This window comes from Elephantulus edwardii, unplaced genomic scaffold (assembly GCF_000299155.1).
Source record: "Elephantulus edwardii isolate Elephantulus edwardi_28Jun2011 unplaced genomic scaffold, EleEdw1.0 scaffold00191, whole genome shotgun sequence".
Lineage (NCBI taxonomy): Eukaryota > Metazoa > Chordata > Mammalia > Macroscelidea > Macroscelididae > Elephantulus > Elephantulus edwardii.
Genome location: NW_006399941.1, coordinates 5681012 through 5689883, shown reverse-complemented (window position 1 = coordinate 5689883; position 8872 = coordinate 5681012). Strand labels below are relative to the sequence as shown.

Genomic DNA, 8872 nt, shown 5'->3' with positions numbered 1-8872 from the left:
AAAGGGTCAATAGAACAAGAGGACATAACAATAATAAATATCTATGCACCAAATAAAAGACCAGCAAAATACATAAAACAAACATTAACAAAACTTTCTTGATTTTAAACCATGCAGGTTCCCTTGCTACCTTTGCACAATAGTCATTATGAGCTAAGCAGTCAAGTGTCCTTGCATAGGCAATAAAGCACAAATAGACATTCTTCTAGTATTCTATACTTTCAACACAGATCCAGCCATGGTATCTGTTGCCATAGTGTGGAATTTATCTTTCAATATCCCTTTCAAGAAATTAAGGACTTTAATAGAAGATGTCAAAGGGCAGCGTGGAAAGACAAAGCAAAGTATTACAATGAAATTTGCAAAGAACTGGAATCAGAAATCAAAAGGGATGAACTTGCTCGGAACTTCTTAAGCTGAAGGAACTGAAAAACAAGTGTTGCCATATTTGATGATGCTATGGGCAGGATGTTGGATGGTTCAGGAAGCATCAAAAAAAGTCAGAAGGATGATACACAGAGTGGCTATACCAAAAAGAATTGGCTGACACAGAAGAATTTAATGAAACAGCATGTGATCAAGATGTGCAGTTTCTTAAATGGTTCTATGTCAAGAAATTATTTTTGGCACAATAATTCTGTGTATTGCCTTCATCTTCTTTAGATGCTTCTTGTATCATTCAAGATTTTGCCCATAACATTCTTCAGCATTGCAACTCAAGACTTTAATTTGGTTTTCAGTTCTTTCAGCTTAAGAAATGCCTAGCAAGTTCTTCACTTTTTTATTTAACTCCAACTCTTTGAATAATTTTTTTTTTAATATTTGGACATGTTGTTACAATGTATAAGTCCTTGGAAAGTATGTCAGGCTTAGGAATGTGGAGAGTCAGCAAAAGCAAGGAAGACGCTCATAGAGGTGGATTGACCCGGTCAGTGACTCAGCCTCAACTGTATCAGAGATGGTGAGGATGGCACAGGATACGGCAAGGATCAGATCTGTTAGTCATAACGTTTCTATGTGTTATATTTGGTTTGATGGCACCTAAACAACAATAAGCTACCATAAATATTGCTTTGAGCAATGTCTAAATTCTGAGAAAAGAATTATACATTCACTGTGTGATTCACCATGACCTCTGTCTAATTACTGGAAATTATAAAGGAATATAGGATTCGGTATCATTTGCATGACAACAGTCCAGAGTAAGAGCTGCATAGTAAAGTGAACTGGAGAGAGGATTGTACAACAAGGAATTTTTTTTTTTCAAAGAGAAAAGCAAACTGGGAGGAGTGGGCAGGGAGGAAAACGTACAATGAGTGGATGGAAATCCAGGTTCTCTATAAACACTCATTAAAATCTCAATTGAAAAAACACTCATTAAAATCTCAATTGAAAAAAAGGAAGTAAATTAAAGGTGGAGTTTCTGTTAGCTTGGTACAATGAATACTTAGGAATAAAGTGTGAAAATCCATGTAAAACTACATAGAAAAAGCAATGAACTTGACTCCTTTAGGTCTTTGAGATTTTTCTGGTAATCGACTATTACTGAAGCACAACTTAGCCTATCTCGATTAAAAAAAATTGTTTCATCGTGGAGATAAAATATATAACAAACTATTTTTTTATTTTTTAACAAACTATTTTTCATGTAAACTTTTTTTTACATGAATAACTCAGTGACATCAATTCCATTCATCATGTTGCATAAGTAAAACCACCATTTGTTTCCAAAACTGTCTGTCACCCTTAACAGAAACTCAGCATCCCATAAGGAATGACTCTCCTGCCTTTGGACATTTGCCTGTCTTAGATATCTCATAAGTCTGCTCTGATGTCCTTGTCCATGGATTAGTGCCGCTCACCCAAAGACAGTGCCTCTAGGTGGTTCACATCCACCAGTTGCTCTACAGGACAAAGACGGGCAATTTCCTCCTGTGCAATTTGTTGTTGTTGTTGTTAAGTGCCATCAAGTCGCAGGCGACTCATAGCGACCCTATGAAGGAGAGTCCTTGATGCTTGGGTGCCTTTCACCCTCTCTCCAGGTTCATAGGGTTTCTATTATGGAAGTGGATGCCACTCCTCCTTCCAAGCTTGTTTTAATCGGGGAGCTCCACCCCACTCTCTGTCCGCATTGGGTAACCAACCATTAATGCATTTGACGCATCAGTGTCACAGTGTTCAGCCTCACAACAACCAAATGTGACCATGGTATGGCAACTTGGCAGCAAAATTCCTTACCTATTCAACCACAGATTTCCTTTTTCAGCTTCTGTTGTGTCATAACAAAGACAGAAGCTGAAATAAATACTTGGATTCACGATCAATACTCTTGGTACCAGCAGTTAATACACCAGGGCTATACGACCTAGAGGAATGTCTGAACAAAAACAATGAAAGACAGGCCCGAGGGCCGCGGATTAAAAGTCACCCACCTTTGGCTTGGTAGCATTGCTTTCTGTTCCCAGGGCTAGCTGATCTCTCTCTCTCCTGTGCAATGTATGTATTTGAAAATCCAATGGACATTCAGCTGTGAGTGGGTCAAACTCCATGGGAAAGAGAGAAGGAGAGAGAGGGGTGGGGTAGGGGGGTGGGGAGAGAGAGAGTGAAAGGTAGAACTACATATTTTTTGTAACTTTCATTTAGTCTGACTTTTTTCCCCCAAATTTACTCATATTATAGCATATATCAGGATTTCATTTTTTCTTTATTACTGCATAATATTTCATTGTGTGTGTTTTATATTTTGTTTGTCCATTTATCTATTGATGGACTTTTCTGTTATACTCATATTTTGACTGTTGTCAATAGGGGTATAATGAACATTAGTGTACAAATATCTCTTTAAGTTTCTGATTTTGGTTGTTTATGTGTTTGTCATGGGATTGCTGAGTCATATGTTGTTCATAGGTGCCCTTGGATCAACTATGAATCATGATATTTTATGAACAACAGATTTGAACCTTCGTATCATCCCATCTCTGATATCCTCATGTCCATTGTTACAGTCACTGGGTCAATCTATCTTGTTAAGGGTCTTCCTATCTTTCTCTAACCCTCCACCTTTCCAAGCATAATGTCTTTTTCAAGGACTGCACCCCTCAACTCCCTACCTGCCACCAACAACATGCCAAAAATGCACTGTGTCACTATCTTTGCCTCTGAAGAACACCCTGGCTGTACTACATTTAAAACAGATTGCTTGCTTTTTCAGTAGTTCAAGAGATATTCAACACTCGTCATCAGCACCATAATTCAAAGGGATTGATTTTTCTTTGGTTGTTCTTATTCATTGTCCAACTTTCAAATGCATATGAAACAATTGAAAATACCAAGGCTGAGTTAAGCAGACCTTTGTAAGTTTAAGTATTTGAGAAAATAACAAATTATTTTCTACAGTGGCTGCTGTACTCATACTGACAATGAATAAAGGTTCAAATTTTCTGCCCAATATTTTCATTTTTTATGAGCATAGTCATCTATTTTTATAACTTTTCATTTAATTTGAGGGAAAGTTTACAAATCACATTGATTTTTCTTTTTTTAAAGAAAATTTTCACAGTTTTATTGTATAATGAGGCTTTGAAACATCTGAACAAATCAGTATCTGGGCGGTGAAGCAGCTGCTTTCTCCTTCACTTCTTTGGGCTACTAGAGCAACTTGTCAGTGGATTAAAAAGAAAGAAAAAAAGACAACCTTTTGTATTACTTAAATCCTTCCAAGACATGCACTGGTACAACCCAAATTTCTCCTGTCAGATGCAACTAGTCTAGTGTCCAAATATCACGCACTGTTAACACCTCGGTGGCAGCAGTGCACCACACCCACTCCCACCTCAGCATTGCTTATTTGTGTATGATATTTGGAGCATCTGGAAGAGTGTGAATAGTATCCGGAAAAGGAGGGAGGAAGAAACAGCATTAATGCCTGGCTGGGACAAGTTCAGCTGAAGTTGTACAGAGAAAGCCTGAACATGTCATTGGTGTAAAGCCAAGCATCATTGATATTCTTTAACAGGAACATCTGGTGAAAGCCCATGATGGGGGTCTTCATCGGCCTAGAGCTGGCCCACAACCATGCTGAGGATACAGCTACCTGGCATGGGCTGATGGTCCTGTGACATGATGCTGTACTGGGTTTTCCGGTACGGAAAGCTAGACAATTTCTCTGCAATAGCAGCTTTCCCCTGGAACTGTTGTCCTTCCCACGTAAGGCATGATGTGTCAATATAAATTCCTCCTCGTCGGACTCTGTCGTTATCAAATAACTGGTGGTAATGTTGAATGAAGCTGGATCTAATCTGTTCCCAAATTGGCTTGTCTCCCATTATGGAGCGTCGCCCAGCCTCCGTGAGACCTGAGAGTAGGGAGGCAAGCCCTTGGTGACTGGGGCAGCCTGGCGGCCGCTACTAAAACAATGCACTGCTGACAGCTGACAGCCGAGGCGATGGATGACAGCAAGAGCTCTGACAGCGAGGCTACAGGCTACGACAGGCTTGCTGCTGAGGCACGTGCTGGACTTGGCAGCTGGGTATGTGAGAGGAAGCCTCGGGCTGGGGGGTGAGGTCTCTTACATTGATTTTTCATTTGATCATTTATAGATAGATAAAAGATCGAAATTGTCAATGACTTCATCTAACTTGGATCTATAATCAACATACCTGGTACCAGTAGTTAGTAGATCAGGAAATGTATTGCATTGGCAAAGTCTGCTGTCAGGGACCTCTCCAAATTACTGAAGAGTTATGATGTCAGTTTGAAGACTCAGGCCAGGGCCTGTCTCTTCAGTCATTTGCTATGTGTTTGAGAGCTAAACAATCAATAAGGGCATCAGAAGAATTGATGCCTTTGAGTTGTAGTGTTGGAGAAGAGTATGGAATATCACATGGACTGCAATAGAAAACAAACAAAAATGTCTTAGAAAAAGTACAACCTAAATTGTTCATTGGAGGCAAGGATGGTAAAGATTTGCCTCATAGATTTTGGGCCTGTTGCTAGGAGAGGCTTTTCCTTGGAAAGGGATCTCAAACTTGGAAAGGGGGAGGGCCAGTGAAAGGCAGAAAGACCCTCAGCCAGGTGGACTGTAGCAATGGGCTTACGTGTACAGAGATAAAGAAGAAGGCACAGGGTAGGACAGAGTCCAGATCCATTGTTCTTAGGGTAGCTATGAGTCATATTCAAATCAAGGGCACCTAACAACAACATAAAATATATTCTATTTTAGAATATTACAATTACATGCAGCTTTTCATAAAATTAATTATAATAGATCAATATAATGAAGCCAGTATAATGTCTGGCCTAGTGGATAAAGAGTTGCACTGACAACCCAAAGGCAGGCAGTTTAATTCCACCAGCTACTCTTTGGGATAAAGTTGGCCAATCTCCAACTGTGTGATTTATAGCCTCTGAAAAATCTGCAGTGTGTTGGTTCCACCTTGCTAGCAATGGCTTTGAGTTTGATTTTTGATCAATATATTGTATCTTGAAACTGAGGAGAACCTGAAGCACTTGCTGCAGAAGGTCAAGGACTGCAGCCTTCAATATGGATTGAAGTTCAATATCAAGAAAACAATGATTCTCACCTCTCAGCAGATTGGCAGCGTCAGGATAGACAGTGAAGGGATTGAGATTATTAACAGCTTTAGTTTGCTTGGCTCCACAATCAACACTCCTGGTAACAGCAACCAGGAAATTAAAAGATATATTGCATTGGGAAAGTCTGCTGTCAGAGACATCTCCAAAGTACTGAAAAGCAGCGATGTCAGTGTGGAGACTAAGATGTGCCTGATACAGGCTGTGGCCTTTGCAATCATTTGCTATGCATCACAGAGCTATACAAAGACTAGGGAGGATAGAAGAATTAATGCCTTTGAGCTGTGGTGCTAGAGAAGAGTATTGAATATACCACGGACTGCTAAGAGAACAAACAGGTTTGTCCTAGAGAGGGTTAAACCGGGCTGCTCATTGGAGGCAAGGATTCTGAATCTTCATCTGACATACTTTGGTCATGTTGCAAGAAGGGATAAGTTCTTGAAGAGGGACATCACGCTTGGAAGGGTGGAAGGACAGAGCAGGAAAGGAAGACCATCAATGAGATGGATTGATTCAGTGACTGGGGTAATGGGAAGTGGGTTTGTCGAAGATAGTGAGGTAGAGCAGGGGTTAGAGCTGTTGTACATAGGGTCACTATGAGTCGCAGGCAACTCAATGGCATATAACAACAAAAAACATATTGTATATTATCTTTTCTTTAACAGTCATCTTTTAGAAGTGAAGCAACATTCTTTGGGCATGTTTTGAGGAAGGACCAGTCCTTGGAAAAACACATCATGCTGGGAAAATAGAGCATCAACAAAAGAGAGGAAGACCCTCAGCAAGATGGTTTGACACAGTGAACACAACAATGGATTTCAGCCTGGCAGAGACTGTGATGAAGAGGCAGCAGAGGAAAAAGCGTCACCACAAGGTCACTTGAGCTGTAGTTGACTGCATGGCACCCGACAACAAGAAGAATGACTAATGATGTTGGGTATCTTTTCAGGTACTGTGGGCCATTTGCCTTTCTTATTTGGTGAAATATTTATTCAAGTACTTTGGTCATTTGAAAAATGGTCTTATTTATTTTTGTTGTTGTTATTGTAAGTCGTAGATTATTTCATTATAAAACCTTTATCCAATATTGCTGTTGTGTACCATAAAGTTGAAACCTATCCATAGCTGACCGTCAAGCAGGTTTTCAGAGGTGGTTAATCTCCTGGGAGGAGGTTGCCCATCCTTCTCCTACAGAGCAGCTGGTGGATTCACACTGGGTGCCTTTGGAATTGCAACACAGCTTTTTGTTACTGGGCTACCAGAGCTCCTCATAGAGTTCTAAAATACGTCCTTTCATTTTATAGGTTAACACTTCACTTTGTTAACAAAGTCCTTGAGTACAAAATATTTTTGTTTTAATGAAGTTCATTTATTATTTATTGTGCATTTGGTATCATATATAAGATTACCTTGTCATAAATACTAGGTCTTGATGTTTTATCTCTATGTTCTAAGAGTTTTAAGGCTATTATTTCTTACACATAGGTCATTGTTCCATTTTGAGTTATATTTTTAGTTGCAGTTACACAAATAGAATAAAGCAGAAGTGCAACTTAATTCTCTTGCATGGGGAAACACAGCCATCCTAGCATCATTTGTTGAAGAAGCTGCTTTTCTTGTTGCACGGATTCTTGCTGTGATGTGTACTCTCCTCCTTTGTGATTACCATCTCAAAACACCTGCTGGAGTGTCAGCTATGAGTCAGTTCTCACCTTATGGCACACAACAACAACAACATGACAGAAGAAGAAAATTATGCCCTTGAACTGCAGTGTTGGAAAAGAACATTGAATATCCTATGGACTGCTAAAATTACAAACAGGTAATTCATGGAGAAGATGGAGTCAGAGTACTTCTTAGAAGAAAGGATGATAAAGCTTCATCTCATATACTTTTGACATGTTCTTGTTGTTACATGCTGTCAAGTCACTTGCAACTCATAGCAACCCTATGCACAACAGCCATAAACCCTGCTCTATCCTGCGCCAACCGCACCACCTCTGATACACCCATCCCGATTATCCCAGTCACTAAATCAATCCACCTCATAGAGGGTCTTCCCCTCCTGCGCTGTCCCTCCACTCTTCCCAGCATGATGTCCCTCTCCAAGGACCTGTCTCTCCTTGCAACATGTCCAAAGTATGTCAGACGAAGCCCCAGAATCCTTGCCTCCAAGGAGCAGCCTGGTTTAACCCTCTCCAGGATGAACCTGTTTGTTTTCCTAGCAGTCCATGGTACTGTCAATATTCTTCTCCAGCACCACAGCTCAAAGACATCAATTATCCTTCTATACTCGATAGTCATTGTGCAACTCTCTGATGCATAACAAGTGATAGCAAAAGACCATGGCCTGTATCAGATGCACCTTAGTCTCCAGAGAGACACTATTGCTCTTCAGTACTTTGGAGAGGTCCCTAACAGCAGACTTACTTTCCCATGGCAATGCACCTTTTCATTTCCTGGCTACTGGTGCCAAGAGTGTTGACTATGGAATCAAGCAAACTAAAGCTCTGAACAATCTCAATCTCTTCCCCATTCATCCTGTTACTGCCAGTTGGTCTAGTGGTGAGAATCTTTGTCTTCTTGACATTGAGCCTCAATCCATATTGAAGGCTGTAGTCCTTGACCCTCTGCAGCAAGCACTTCGGGTCCTCCTCAGTTTCAGCAAGCAGGGTTGTGTCATCTGCATATCACAGACTGTTGATAGATCTTCCTCCAATCCTGATGCCACATTTCTCCTCATAGAGCCCAGCCTCCTGGATAATCCGTTCTGCATACAGGTTGAAAAGGTGTGGAGATAGGACACATTCCTGATGTATGCCCTTCCCAATTTTGAACCATGCAGTGTTTTCTTGCTCTGTTCTGACGACTGACTCTGGGTCCAAGTATAGGTTTCGCATTAGCACAATCAAGTGTTCTGGGAGAGGCGATTCCTTAGAAAGAAATATCATGCTTGGAAACATGGAGGGACCTCAAAGGAGAGGAAAACTTCCAACAAAATGAATTGACATAGTGACTGCAGCAATGTACTCATGTATGTCATAGAGGATGAGGATGGTCCAGGATAGGACAGATTTGTTGTTCATGGGGACACTATGAGTTGTACTCAATTGCCCATAATAGCAACAACATCATATGTTCTTAAACCTAGCATTTCAATTCGATTCAATTTTTTAAAATTTTTTTTTAAATTTTTAATTTAGGTTGTTTATTTTTCATTTCAATAAACATCTACAGAGATTTTGGGATTCCATTCATTCATTGTTGCACCCTTCTCCCC

General features: G+C 40.3%; 1 pseudogene; it reads right to left on the bottom strand.

Moving 5' to 3' along the window:
* Positions 1-3940: 3940 nt before the first annotated feature.
* On the bottom strand, positions 3941-4325 carry LOC102870611 (annotated as a pseudogene).
* Between the last annotated feature and the right edge of the window lie 4547 nt (positions 4326-8872).